We start from the raw sequence: 14,208 nt of genomic DNA on the forward strand, positions 1-14,208 counted from the left end.
GGTGCAGAGAAAAATAGGTTTGGGTGCAGTTAGAAGCAAAATGTGGGTGAGGTTAGAGAAAAATGAAGTCTGCAGCAATCACTGTCCCAGTCCAAAGAGATGGTTTGGTCACAAAGGTGCTCCTGGCAGACTTTTCTTCCTTTCTTCACACAAAACCCTAAGCTAGGAAGCCTCAGTGTGATGGAGGAATGGAAGTCAGATGGAAAAAAATGTTAAAAGATGTTAAAAGTGATGGTTTTTAAGATAAGGAGAGGGAAGGAATCTGAGCACCCTTAGTTCACAATGTGGATGTCCCAAATCAAACACTTCAGACTCACATTAATATTCTGAACCATCCACCTGAAAAAATACTGACTTTTCCTGTGAATTCAGGTGTATCTGCACAGGTAACTACAGCTGTGCTACACAGGAAAATTGCAGCTTGTGCATGTTTGGCCCCTGAGTGAAATAACAGACAACCCACACAGGGAAAAATGCAAAGCACATCCTCGTTCTGGGCTGCAACCAGGAGTTACAATAACACAAATAATAATATTAAAGAATAAAAAGAATAATTTGTGAGCCAAAGGTTCGGGACAGTCGAAATAACTATAATAAATCATTCTGGGTATAAGTGAATGAAGCGAACCTGGAGAGGTTTACTGGCAAACACTTTCAGTGGGAGCACTTTTCTGCTTGAGAGAGCTGATGGGGGAAAACCTGGAGTTGGTGGTTGACACCAGTGGAAGTAGAGGATGTAAAACTGCAGGCAATTCCCCTGCCATAGTGAGAGGATCACCAGGTGAGCACTGATCCAGGATAAAAGAGGAGGAAACTTGCCTTTTTCAGATTCCCACCCATGCAGGAGTGCTGCAAAATTTGAAACAAATTCCTTGCTACCTGCAGAAGAGAATTTTCACGCAGAAGCTGTCAGTGCTCCTGGCTGGTTTCTGCTTCTTAGAGTTTGTAGAGTAAAAAAATTCCCCCCAAACTGAGAGACTCTCTCTTCCTACCCCCATCAAAACCAGCCACCAGAGCCCCACAGTGTTTATAGGCTGATTGATCTTTTTTATTTGGAAAAGTATATAATTTTTCAAGGCATTTATTTGGTTCTCTTGTGACATTGCTGGTTTATAAACCACCTCAGAGAGCCTATTTTAGCTTTCAGAAAGATTTTTATTATAGGTGGGCATTTCCTACCACAGGTTCAATCCTTTTTCTTAAAACCACGCATCAGACATTTCTATGTCCTACATTCCCTTTCAAAACATGGTCCTGTTACATCACAATCATCCAGGCTTTGGACAAAAATTGTCACCAGGCACTGTGGCAAGGGACATATCCTGTGGCAGGAGAATGGGATCCTGTCCTTTTCCACACTGGGAGATGAGAACATTTTGCAAACCCTGTCAGGCCTTACCACAATTATTCCCTTTGGCAGTTCCAGAGAATCTTGAATACAACTTGATTTGGAAACTTCTTTGGGTGCAATGCCAGGAGATGCAGTGAGGATGGAGTGCAAGAGTTGGAGTTAGAAGAAAAATAAACCAGCTGGGCAGGTAGAGGAGGATGGGAGTGGAGAGAGGAGTCTCTCTGTTGCCTGGTATTCTGTATTTCTCCATGCAGGAGTTCCAGCAAGCAGGTATTAATAATAAATAAAAAGAATGGTGAAGGTTATCAACACTGACCCTTTCCCTCTTTCAAGTTCTTTTTATTGATTATACACAAACTTCCTCACGTGCAGCCCAGGCTGTGCTGCCTTTCAAGGAAGGCTCTGCCTTGAGCAACCCAGAAACTGCCAGAAACTGCTCATTTCCCACCACTCTCCACTCTCATTTCTAAGAAACAAAAAAAAAACCAAACCCTTTTTTGGATTCTGGGAAAGATGGCACCAAAAAGGCCTGGTTTTGTCTTTTCAATTTGCTGGTTCACCACAGGGCTTTTGATCTTGTTTTAACACGAGATAAATCACCTTGAGCAGCATTTTGTGATGCTGTTCCTGCAACAAACATGAGCTCATCATCTCTGTGCCTGGCTCAGAGACCTGGCCATGGGACTTCACCTTCAGAACTCATGGTTAATAACCAGATTATTCTTGTTAAAGGGAAGGCAAACATCTTTTATTGCATATCCTACTATTCTGCACCACATGTAGGGACTATCCCTGTCCTTTTCTGTATAATTTTAAATTAGCCAGAATCTCTAATGAAAGGATGTTGGAGGTTCAGGCCAACTGCTAAAGTGGTAGAAAAAAGCCATGAGGTGTTTTGCTCCTCCTCTGGCTTTAATTTCAAGGTGTAAGAGGATGGTGTGGAGCCTGCTTCATTTTTTTATGTGAGTGAAATGCCAAGAAAAGTGCCAGACTGAGAACATGTAAGGAACTTTTTTGGTGTGATCTGGTCTCTTCCCCTCAAGAGGAAGGGCAAAGCAAGTTGATAGGTTTCTGAATGCTGGGTGGTAAAACCAATCTCATTTCTCAAGTCATGAACTTTGAAAATGAACTTTCTAAGCATCAAGGAGCAGAAAAAGCCCAAGACTTGATGATTTTATAGCCTTTTCAAATGGATACTTGCAGATTGGAGAGGAAAGGGGTGAATGTGGAGAAGAAATAACAGATTGCAGCACCACAAATCCCTAATATTTGCAATTGCTTCTCGCATGGTGTGTTTGATACTCGCCACAGTGAGTTCTCCCCTACAGCCACAACTCTGAATTTCTGTCCCTCACACGTGGATGCTGGATGAAGACAGCAGCCTCACACTGCTGCCAGGCAGGTTTTGGTCCCCTCAGGCTGGCTGTGTGTCTCTATCAGGGAGCTGTGGATGTGTCACAATTTGGAACATCTGGGCTGCTGTGGAGATGAAATACCGAGGTGTGCCCTGAACACTTTCCCCAACAACAACCCATGGCTGAGCCAACAGAGCTGCTGTGGCATCCCAGGGACAGGCACAGCACGGCCCTGACGTGTGCTCAGAGAAATCCAATATTGCAGAATTTATATCTGCAAAATCCATCTTGTATTCTTCCCCCTCAGATGCCTTCCCATATTTCAGGCCAGCGGAATCGATGGAACCGAGGGGCAGTTTGTTGTAGCACCCTGTAGGATGATATTAAATTCTTGCTTTATTGCTAATATCAGCAACTTGTTTAGGCTGAGACAAGAAAAAAAGATAGAAGGGGAGAAAGGAAGAGTGTGGGAGAGAGACAGGAGCTACAAGATGTGTTGCTTATTTTGCTGAAGTCTGAACTAGGGAAAAAAGGCAAAGCACGGTTACGCAGAGCTTAAAGACAGATACTGTCCCCTTTCTCGAGCTTTGTAGCAGTGCTGTAACAGCCACAACTAGACTTGTACTGGAAATAAATTAATTACCCTGTGCCTGTGTGGCTCTTGAAGGCCCTTGAGCAGGAGCCAAGTGATGTCTGGGTGCTGCTTTGCCACTCTCACACTGCCCCACCTCTGGAACCTGCTGTCTGCTCCCTCCTTGTCCAGAGCAGAACTCCATCCCCCTGTTGTTGTCACAACATCTGGGCCCAGATGTGCCTGTGCTGGGCATTGATGCTATTTCCAGATTCCTGGGTGTTCTGCAAACCCTTTCCAGCCATGATTCCCCCAGGGAGAGAAGGGGAGAGAAGGGGAGAGAAGGGGAGAGAAGGGGAGAGAAGGGGAGAGAAGGGCACACAGCTCCACCCTCCACATCTGGATGGTTTCACTGCAAACCAGGACGATTCCTAATGGGCTAAAGGATGCTCTTGGCTGCTTGGTCAGGACATCACAGCCCTTTTTAACCCACCAGCCTAAACCCTGCTGAAGAGCTGGCCCAGTACCAGTGAGACTTGGTCCCCAAGCACCTGCGGGTTTTCCATGTTCCCTCTGCCCAGGGCTGGATGGCATTTTCCAGTTGGGAAAGCAGTGTGAAAGCAAAGGTTCAATGCAGGTCCTCCAGAAGCCAAATCCTATCAAAATCTCCAATTCCTCAGTAGCTCTGCCTGGACTCAGGACCAACCCAGCACCACCAACACCCTCCCAGTCCATTTTAAATTAGTTATTCTGCAGAATTTTAATCATAATTTGTAGGATAGAGCTGGCAATTAACAGCTGGAATTAATTTATCCCTAGTGCAAGCAGGAATGAATCCTAACTCAGAGTGTCTCCCACTTAGTTCTGTGATGAATTTGGCCCACCAAGTGAGCATGACTGAGCTCTGGGCTCTCTGTGATCTCCCTCATGTGCAGCACAGAGATGTTTATTATCCTACACATATCCAATCTGCTGCCATGGCTCTTGCAGGGCAATCAGGAGTTTTGTGTAAAAGGCTTTCCCAGAGAGGCCATCAAGGCATGGGCTGGATGACATGGACACAAACTTCACTGCATATAGAACTATGCATATTAAGCACAATGATAAAACCCAGGGTCTCACTGTTGTTTTTTTAATTGCTCTCGGAGCCCTAAGAAATATTTTTTTCTCTGGTTAGAACCACAATAATATTTCATTCCCACTGCTTACCCTAAAAAATGGATTTCCTTTCTCTTCTCAGTTGGTGATTTGTTTTGCATTAATGCCTTTCATAACTCATACGTTTTGCCATTAAAAATTAATGCTTGGTGCTGACATAAACAAATGAAATTTGTATTATTAATGTTTTACATAGGTAAGACTTTGTAATAACAGATTCATCATAACAGACTGTTTTAATTAAAAGACTTGCTCATTCCCTAAACTGATTTCAGACATAATTTTGGGCATTGGGAAGAAAGTCTGGGACAACCGCCTGGAGAGGAGTGATCAATAAGACCTCAGAAGCCATTTTTAAAGCTTGCACCTGAGTTCAGGCAGGGGATCTGCTGTCTGGGGTGTATTCCATGGGAATAGCAAGTAGGAAAGGCACCAGGGATGGCTTTTGGTGCAGCCTCAGGCTTCTCCAGCACTGTGGTTTCTACCCAAGGTCCAGTGCAGGGTTTTGCTGCATGGGAGGGTGAGTAAAACACCAAAGTGGTGAGACCAGGGTTTGCCTTCAGGTGGACTCTCTGTTTGTCTGGGGAGCCACGAGGCTCTCAGGATGGATTTCACATGGGAAGTTGGCAGGATGGTCCAGGCTGGCTTTTGGGAATATGGATATATCCTTGGAGAAATGAGAGTGATTGGGGACAAAGTTTCTGCTGCCATCCTCAGCCCAGCCAAAGCCACATTTTCCACTACTTCACTACAGAATCAGATATTAGGAGAGAAAAGGAAAAGCAACAAGCTCAGTTATAACCTGAATGGTGCACACATGAAGCTCATGTTAATTATAATGCCAAACAAACTTTTACTTGAAAATTACTCATTAAAAATTTGCTTCTGGTGCTGAGGGTAATAGTGCTGAGTGTCCAGGACAAGGAACCTGCTTGGCTGTGAGGCTGCAGGGATGTCTCCATTACAAGGCTCCATGATGTCTTCCCAGGCAAATGAAGCTCTGCTTGAGAACAACTCACAGCAAACTCCATCACAGAGCAGTGGTAATTGTGCCACAGGACAGTCTTGCAAAACTCAGAAAAGGGAAATTCAAACACCATAAAGCCTGGAGATGGGCGGGTGGGGAGGGGAATGAAAATAGGAGCACACTTCCTCACAGACCTGGGAGCAGTGGCACAAAGCCTGCTAATGACAGGGAACAGGGTGATGGGAAAACATCAAGGGGGGGAATTTCTAAAGCCCAATGCACTTGCCTCTTCCCCTGTTGAAATCAATGGAAATGTTCAGTTCAGTTTTTCTGTACCAGGGAGTTCAAGGGGAGCTGAATTAAGCCAGGGCGCTTTCAAGTCACCCACCCTCCATAACTGTAAAGAACAATTGGAAGAGTGAAGAGCTAAGAATTGAAACCATTGTAAAAAGAGCCGGGCCTAGAAAATGGTTCCAGGAGTGCTGAAAAGAGAAAGATGATAAGAAAATATCTGTATTGGACATCAGGAGCTTATGAAAGGCGGCAGGATGTAAAATGGCATCACTCTGGAAAGGACACGAAAGCGAGGAAGGGAAGAGCAGGGCTGTGTGAGAGGCTCATTAATGGGCAAGATGGCTTGGGCTGCTTGCTTAAATCTCCCTCTCCACCCCTCCAGCTCCCACTGTTACCAGGGCAGCCCTGCACAGCCCAGGGGAGATGGAGCCAGGCACAAAAAATCCCACTGCAGAATGGAAAAGGAGGTTTGTGCATGTCTGGCGTGGGGCAGGAATGCAGATGTGTGCAAAACAGAGGTGTGAATCCATCCCTGGGACTCTCTTATGTTGGCATCAAGACATTTGTGCTGCTCTTTGATACACGAGCACTGAGTTTTTCACATTGCAAGGGGCAACTTCCACTCAGAGGAGGTTAAATGTGCTTTTTGCGCCTTTTCCAAGCACGTTGCAGCTCTGCAGCTGCGTGTCCAGCATGAGGCTGCAGCCATTTCTGCAGCCTTTGTGCTGCTGAAGCTATTTAATTAGAGGGAATTGAGCTGGAGCTGCTGAGCAGTTATTGTTGAGGCTGCTCTCTGTGCACGGACACATTGTCCAGGAGCCCCCAGGAGTGCTGTGCTGGCCATGAGAACAGTGTGCCTTCAGCTGAACCCCAGCCAGCCCCACACAGCAGTAAGGTGGAGATTTCAGGCATTAATCTTGAGCAAAAAGTTAAAAAAAAAAAAAATTAGGTGTATTTGCCCAGCTCAGTGCAAAAGGCAATATGGAGCAGTTCTGCCTGAGGAGGGTAAGGAAAGCTGGCATTGCCTGGCATGGTTGCTCCTGGATTTCAGGAGAAATGTGGAAAGAAGCTCTCCAAAGGGCATTGCTGCTCCCCACCAGGATCCCAGGCTGCCAAAGAGCTCCTGTCAGGAATGGAGGTGATGTCCAGCAGCAGCTTTGCTGGATAGGGCTGTGCCAAGGAAGAGTGAGTGTTCATTTTCCTAACTGTGCATCAATAATTAATCAAAACTGGTTTTACATAAGCCCGAACATAAAATTATTAGCTCCTGGAGGTTCTTCCAGCAGTTACAGCAAGACCTCTGCCAGCAGCTTCAGAATTGATGTGCTGTAAAAGGAGAGGAACATTGATAAATACTCATTTGTTACCCCTGCTGTTGCTCACTCAATCAGCTCTCACCTTTCCTTCTCTTTTCCTCATGTTTGGACAAGGAAAATAAAAGGAAGAAAGCAGGATTTTACCTACAAAATAGAGGTGAAGAGGAAACTTTCTGTCATGATGAACACGAGAAAACTGGTTTGCGGAATAATCCAATAAACTGAGCCCTTCCTCAAATCTGGGTGTGTTCCTGGAATTTCAATTAAATTGCAGGATCTCTGGGGCACAGTCGAGCCTTTCGACTCACTTTCCTTTAAGTTCTTTAATGTGACAGAGTGTTGATCCTCAGTTATTTCTCTGAGGTGCTCTTGTGGTAAAAATAAAGCAATAAAGAGCATTCCAGCTGGCCTGGGCTGGGTTGGAGGGCTCGGGCAGTGGAAGGACAAACCTCTGCTCCCCAGGAGAAGCATCCACTGCTTGGGCTGGTGGCTTCTCTGGTCTTCACTGGATTTTTTGAGGGAGCATCCCTGAGGTGTGTCCCTCTGCTCTGGGGCTGAATGGGCAGCTCAGAGCAGATCAGCCATGAGTGCAACCAGTTACTGTCAGGAGATTCCTCTTCCCCCTTTTTCCCTTTCTGCTTGCCAGGGGTGGTTCCACCCTTCCTAGATTCCTAGAAGGCTCTGTGGAGCCTTCCCCTTCTCTCAGTCCCTGCTTGGGACTCTGAACATCTCACCCTTGTCAGGCATTTTAACCTCTAAACATCTCCACTCTCTGGTGGGGAAACTCTGGGTTTTTAAAGAGCTTTAAAAAAAAACCCCTGTGATGATTCCAGGACAGATTCCTAAGAGAGGAAATCCAGCATGATCCCCTTGACTTCAGGGAAGGGACAGCAGTTTGCACCCTGTTATTGACCCATCCATCTCAGTCTCTGCATCACCCAGCATTTCTCATGGCCTCTTGTCCCAGGGTGCAGAGACTGGATCAGCTCAGAGCTTTCCAAGTCACTGCTGAACACATGGCAGTAAATCATCTTCATTAAAAAGCTCCTTCTTTTATTGTTTCTGAGCCCAGCACTGCGTGGTTGGAGGGTGCAAAGTACACCTGGAGAGTTTAGAGGTCAAACTTCTCTTGAAGTGAGCAGTATTAAGGCAACCAAGTCCTTCAGAAGATTTCTTCCCACTGGTTTATCCTTCAGGATTCACTCCACGGGATGATAAAGATTTTAGACTTTGGACTGTTGGAAAACTCTTTTTTCACTGTTCTACTGTGCAGTCAGTCAGCTAAAGCACTGCCTAATTCTTCTTGCTCAGAGTTAAACAATGGGAAAGGTGAATAATAAAAAAAACCCCACAAATTTTCAGAATTTTGAAAGCCAAAGAAAAGAAACAACAGTTTTTCAGGATCCACCTCAAACAGCTGAAGCTTGTATAGGGACCTGAAAAAAAAAAAAGATGAAAGCCAACCTTACTTTCAGAACACAGCAAACAAAACCAGGTTCCCTTCAATGGGAAAATATGCATGGGAAAAGGGGCAATGCTGCTGAGATATGCATCCCATTTCTGCTCAATTGCTGCTCTGTTCCTTCAGGCTTCCCGACAGAACTGCATGCTATTTTTCCTTTTAATTTCCTGAAGGTAGTTATTAACTGGAGTAAAAATAAATAAATAATCACGATGACAACATGTAATTTCTTGCAATGAAAACTTATGGTAGTAGTTATTTCCCAAGATTAATCTCAATGTTTGCAAGTCTCTTCATTCAGCTAGATGGGAAACAGGACCTATCACCAGGGTTCCTTTCATTTTCCTGGGGATTTTTTTTTCCTCCTTTAACAACCACATCCCTATTTTTTCCCTTGCCTGTAATAGAAAACTTTCTTCCCTATAAATCTCTTCTGTTCCTCCTGAGACTCTCCAGCAGTCTGTCAGGAGCCCAGCAAGGAATAGCTCATTTCTGTCAAGAGCTCCATATGACGCATTAAATGTCTCCTAAAAAGCTGTCCTGTTGACAGCCAAGCACAGGGTCAGCCTCGTTTGAACCACAATTTACTCCCTTTCATGGCACAGCCAGAGGAACTGCTTGGAACTGGGAAGAAAAGCCTCGTGACCCACTTGCCTGGAGCTGCTGGCAGGATGTGACAGGGATTGTGACACTGAGGCTGAGCTGCGGGGTGGCTGAAGGGACAGGAGGTGGCTTTGGAGAGCAGCATCACTCACAGCCTGCTGGTGCTGCTGCTCCTGGGCACAAAGTGTCACTCACTGGGGACAGGGACACGGGCTGGCACCAGCCTTGCTCCTCTCTGCCTGCTGCACCCTTCAGCTAGTGCCTCACAGGGAGTCCAAGTTAAAGCTCTAAGGCACCTCTAATACCCTCTCAGATCCTCCTTCTAAAGCAGGCTGAGAGAGAACTCTCTCCTCAGAGGCTTCACCCACCCCCTGAGCCGGCAGAAGATGGACCCCAGGTGGTGCTGGGCTGCTCCAAGCATCATTCCCAGCCTTCCCCCCATCTTCTGTTCCAACAGCTTTGCAGAGCTGACACCAAAGATGCTGGAGATGAGAGAGAGACGTGGTCACAGCATGTCATTTTCCTTCTGTTCCCTCTGACGCCGTGTTTTTGTCACTGTTACTGAAAGCCAGCCTGGTTTAGGCTGCATTTAGCATCTTAACTAAAAGATCATCCATCCTTGCCGTGCTGCTGATGGGTGACACCTGTGAGTGGCTCTAACAAACACAAGAGTGCAGAGCTGGCAAGTCCTGCAAAGTTGCTGGCGAGGATTTGGGGGTGTGAGCAGCTCCAGGAGATCTTTCCACCCCACTGGTCCTGCCAAAGCTGCTCTGATCTGCTCTGCTGACGTGGCCATTTGTCCCCAAAGGTGCAGGGTACAGCAGCATTCCTTTCCCTCTGTGATTTTTAGGAGAAAGAGTGATAGCAGAGAAAGGAGATGTGGGCTGTGCTCCCACTGCTGCCTCTTCTCTTCCCTCTGCAGAGAGGTCAGGCAGGGAGCAGCTCCCTTCCCTGGGTGGAGCAGGAGCACTGGGATGTGACACTGAGAAATGCATGAGGAGTTATGTCCCAGCAAAATCCTAATTTCACCACCCCCTGGTCCCTGTGCTCCCCTTGTGATCTCATCCAGACCCGTGGGATTTGCCCATCTGCAGTTTCCAGGGTGGTTTCTGCCCAGCCAGGAAGGCAGGGATTCACATCCTCCTGAGCCATCCTGACCACTCACTCACGGGAGCTACCAGGAATTACCTCCATCCTGCTAACAGCAATTATAACAAACATAGAACCACAATAAAAAGGAGCCAAATCACCCAAGAGAGGCCTCAGTGCAGTGGGAATTGTAAGGCAGAGCATTCCCTGTGTGCCCCTGAGTGATGGATAACCCCAGCCCACCAGAGAGCCACATTATCCCTGCTGCCCTTCCCATGTCCTCCAGGATGGCAGGGAAGAGTAAGTGAGTGTTTGCTGCTGGAAGGATCTGCAGGTTCCCAAGGCCAGCAGCATTTCCAGGAGCAGGAGGCACAGGATGGATCTCCTCCTCACATCTCCCCCCTTTATCTGCGCTTCCCGCCATCGGTATCTCACATTCTGCAAATGCATCAGAAAAGAAAAATCAATGTAAACTAAACAAGAGACTTTCCAGGCTGTAAAGCAGAGATGGCATTAGGTGTCCATTAATCCCATGGCTGCAGCAAGTCCCTGAAGCGATGGGAATGGGAGGAGGGGAAAGGGAGGAGGGGGAGAATGCCAGGGGACAGAGAACCAGCAAATCCTCTCTTATGAATGTAGTTGTTTTCCTTTGCTTTTTTTTATTTCTATTTTTTTTCTGCTTTTTTTCCCAATTTAAATAGAACTCATAAAATGAGCTGATGGAATATTGTGCTTTCTCTGCCGCCATGCTAGATTCAGAGTGCATGCAATGCTTTCTAATGTCAGCAGATCCAAATAAGATCATTTGCATTAAAAGAAAGCCAAGCTTGCAGCTATCTACTTTAAAAAAAAAAAGGCAAAAAAAAGCAAGCTTTTAAATTAATCAATGACCCCTCAGGTTCATGCCTATGTAGAAATACTAAACTAAAAAGTCCTGTGTCTAATCATAAAAACTCTGAATTAACTCTGGGTTGGTGGCATCAGGGTTTAATGCAGGTCCTTCCATGACCCATCATGTTTGCTGCTTGGCTCAGAGCTGCAGGTTCCCTCTCGGGTTGTCCTTCCCTTGTGCACAGACACAGAACAGCACAGGTCTTCCTGTGAGCTGAGCCCAAAATCCAGCAGCTCTCACAGAGAGGGGAAGAGAAAAAGTCAATGTTTTCTGTCTCAAGGTAACAAAATCCTTTGGAGAATCTCTCTGGAAAATTCTGATGATAATCTGTGTTCTAAACTTCATTACTCTTTACAGATCAACTTCACAACCATTTCTCATGCAGCCCTGCACCTTTGCACTCCAGCACTCTTCATTTTTCCCCCCAAAAAAGTGATTCTCATGCTCAATGCTTTGAAATTCTGCAAGAACCTGGACACATCTTCCCCTCCCCTCCACGTGGAAACCTATCAAGCCTGTGGTTTTTGGTCCTTGTCCATTTTGATACGCTCCAGCCACATCTCAGTTTATAATTTCTAATAATTTCCAGTGTTAGTGAGGCTGAAAAAGCCATTGAGTGTTTTCAGGACTGAAATTGAGCCATCAATTATGAAAATGTTTCTTCTGCTCAGTTTCCCACTGAGCCATTATCTAATAAAAATCCCCAGGAAAACACCTCCCACCCCAGAAGAGGAAACAGTTAACAAGGCAGAGCTGCTGCTGGAGTGCCCTGAAATGCTGGGTTGGATACAAACACCCCAAATCCAGAGCCATCACTGGCCCCAACAGCATGCAAAGAAAATTGCAGACTCAAACAGTCTCAGTTGGCATAATTTTCCATGTGAACTCACCCCCTTTCCTTGAGGTACCAGAATTACTTTACAATACAGAAGCTCTTTGCAATAAATGGGGTTTTTTCCCACATGAATCTCCCCTATCATTCCCCCTCTGCCCAGCACTCACTGGAGGGAAAAGCTGATTTGCATGTAAGGCTTGGGCAAGAGGTTCCTCTTATTATAGGCCGAGAAAAAAGTAACTATTGAGCAGAAGAAGAGCAGGAGGAAGTGGAGGGGCAGAAAAAGTGCAGACACAGTAAATTACTGTGTGAATTAAATCTCCAGCTGACTGGAAATGGGGCTGTTTGAAAACTCCCTTTGATTTTTGCAGTGTAAGGTGGGGAGGCTGCCATTCTTCTATTTTATGTTTGCTGGTCCTTTGTTGTTCCTTTATGATCTTTTTCACCTCACGATGTGTGATTTAGAGTCATTTCAGGAACGCAGAGAACTGCAAAGTGGGCAAACCTGGGAGGGACAGCCACGGCCAAAGTTCAAGGTTGAAACCAAAATCATGAGTTTCTTACAGGGGGTGTGAGGACTGGCCCTCAATCTGGGTGGGCACGTGCACATTTTGGCCCTGTTTATTGAATTTTTTTTCCTGTTACAGTGCAATTGAAACGGTGGGTTGTTTAGAATCACAAATTCACTGGAGATGGATATGGAGTTCTGGCCAGGTAACCCAGCCAGCCAGCAGCAAGATAGAGAAATAAATCTACTCATCCCATTCCCCAGCTTTTGGTTTTAATTTTAAAATGCAGAAATAGAATTGGGTTGGAAGAGGTCAAGTTTCATATGGTCAGCTCGTCTGTAGCTCACTAGGATATTACTGAAGAAAAAAAATGGGAAAAAATGATTAGGGATATAAAGAGGGCCAGAATAAATATGGGCTGTGGGGATTGCTGATGCCAGTGAAGAAAACTTGTAAAATGAAGCTACTGGAAATAACAGCTAATGAAAATGAGCGAAATAAGAATTCCAGAATTGGAATTTTACCTGGGAAATGTGGTACCCTGAGGAGATTTTACTGACTTATTGCACTCAGTGTCTTGCCTGCCCTTCCCCAACCACTTCTCCTAGAGGGCTGAGCTCAGTGTGGGGCTGGAAGGATTCTGGCCAGAGATTTGGGGATTATGGCCAGAGATTTGGGGATCTCTTGATGTCTCTGCTCCTCTCCCCTGTGGACAGAGAAGCTGTCGATCTGCTGCCTAAGAAAAACTGGCAGTTCTCAAATTAATGGGACCTTCCCACTGCCTCCTCAGACATCTGGACCACTCTGGGATGGGTGAGATGGACTTTGTGGGTGTTTGTCAGTAGGACTTTATTAAACCTGACTCCAGGTGAGCCTATAGCTCCCCTAACACAGCATTTCCCCTTTTTCCATGTAAAAGCAGAACCCAGAGCTGCTTTAAAGCACCACCAGTGGTCACTGAGGTCACCCACAGCTCTGCCTGTGCTCCAGGCTCCAGTCTGCAGAGCTGCCCCTCAAGCATACCTCTTTATCCACCATCAACTCCTGCCTGAGCTCCTCACACCCTCTCTGGGCAAGTTCTCCACTCCCTGAGGAGGCACTTCTGCTCTCCTGTGCTGCCAGCCCAGAGCACTGCTGCCCCACTGCACTCACCAAATCTTGACATCTCTTTTCTTTTGCAGGGAGAAAATACCAATTATCTGAGGCTCCCGTGTGAATTGTGCTGATGACAGGAATCACTTCCTGTTTGTCACTCTTTTTTGCCTGTCTCTGCTGGTTTATTGGGAAAGGGCTCAGTGTATGCATGAACCAAGATAGGCTTCATTGGTATTCCTTGGGCAGATGCTCTTCTGCTCCCATCTTAATAATCATCTCTTCTTCTTATCTGAGAGGGCTTTCTATGGGAAGAATGGGGGCCAGTGAGGGGCGAGGGACAGCAGTGTAGGAAACACAAGGTTATCAGAGCTGCTTTTCTGCAGAGATGTGCATGGAGGGAGCAGGGTAATGCTCATCACGTCATTTATGCCTTGCATGCTCTGATATTTCAGCCCTTCACCACGTAAGTAACTTGCAAAATACCTGGTGTGAGTGGCCACTGTTGTGCTTTGTGAAGTTTCCTGATGCAATATTTATGGGGAGAATGCATCATTTTAGACATTAATGAAATTTTATGTAAAAGTCCTCAAACCTCAAAATGCACTTGTGCTATATTTCCTGATTTATTTTTTTCTCTTCATTTTTATTTGTGTTCTCCAACCTCTGATACCAGGGGCTGGTGATGCCTGGTGCTCCCCAAACATAAAGTGA

This window comes from Lichenostomus cassidix, chromosome 17 (genome assembly GCF_008360975.1).
Source record: "Lichenostomus cassidix isolate B80296 chromosome 17, HeHo_3.0, whole genome shotgun sequence".
In the NCBI taxonomy this organism is placed as follows: Eukaryota; Metazoa; Chordata; class Aves; order Passeriformes; family Meliphagidae; genus Lichenostomus; species Lichenostomus cassidix.